The following is a 1,172-nucleotide window of genomic DNA, read 5'->3' as shown; positions in this document are numbered from 1 at the left end:
CATGGACAATAACCCCGCCCCCAAGGACAATTACCTCTGAGTACAACAGATAAAGATTTAAAACTTCTTAATATATTAGAGAGGGGATAATTAATTTAGGGGTGGGTAATTGTCCTAGGGGTAGTTGTCGTCGGGGGAATTGCTTTATAGTGGATAATTGTCCTGATACAGAGTGAGTATACGTGTGTGTGTATGTAAAAGGGACGTATGTGAATGTGTGTGTGTGTGTGTGTGTGTGTGCAATAGAAACGGGATGGTCAGCGTTCAACACTGTAAAGAAAAATCAAACAGCGTTTCAACACTGTGTGAGTATATGTGTGTGTGTGCGTGTACAAGGGAAGTATGTGCATGGTCGTGTGTGTGAATGAGCGTTCTTTTAGTAACAAACGATGATCGATGTCACATCTCAAAAGACAACTACCAGATAACATTGACAAATGAATTAATTTGGTTTGCTATCCACATTCTATTCCGTATTTAGTCGCGACCAGCTTTATGTGGCCTTAAGTCCTACAAGAAGGAGAACTTAAACATTCTTTTGAAGGAAACAAGCAGTCACGAGATGTTAGTTACGGAGAAATTTTTCACAAAAAAAATTGGTAATAAAAGAATTATTAAATGAAAAACTTGGTTTTGGACCTTATTTATGTACAAAAATACTAGTTAGCCGTCATTTTTGACGGCACAGGGCCAACTAGTAAAATATAATCCTCAAGGTTTTAACACAAGGCTTTCATCAACCAGAAATGATTAAGCGAAACATAATAAATGTTCAACAGAGAGTCAAAACTAATCGATAATCTAGTCATTCTCGTTCTGTATTTACCGAAAATCATCTACTTTGGCCATGAGGCCTACTTTACATAACGAATGTTTATTAAATATATTGTAACTTTCGTTACAATTTGAACACACATACACGTATATATGAAATTACACACATAAATTCACGTATGTATATTTGTATATCGTTAAATAATATTTTATAATTACATTCATAGATATATGGTCCACGTGTTTGCATTATAAGTATATTCAATTATTCACGTAGATGTTATAAACACTCATGCATACGTACATGCGACATACATACATACCTACACACACACACACACACACACACACACACACACACACACACACACACACACACACACACACACACACACACA

The sequence above is a fragment of the Octopus bimaculoides genome, chromosome 26 (assembly GCF_001194135.2).
Source record: "Octopus bimaculoides isolate UCB-OBI-ISO-001 chromosome 26, ASM119413v2, whole genome shotgun sequence".
Classification (NCBI taxonomy): Eukaryota; Metazoa; Mollusca; class Cephalopoda; order Octopoda; family Octopodidae; genus Octopus; species Octopus bimaculoides.
This window is presented reverse-complemented; position numbering follows the sequence as displayed.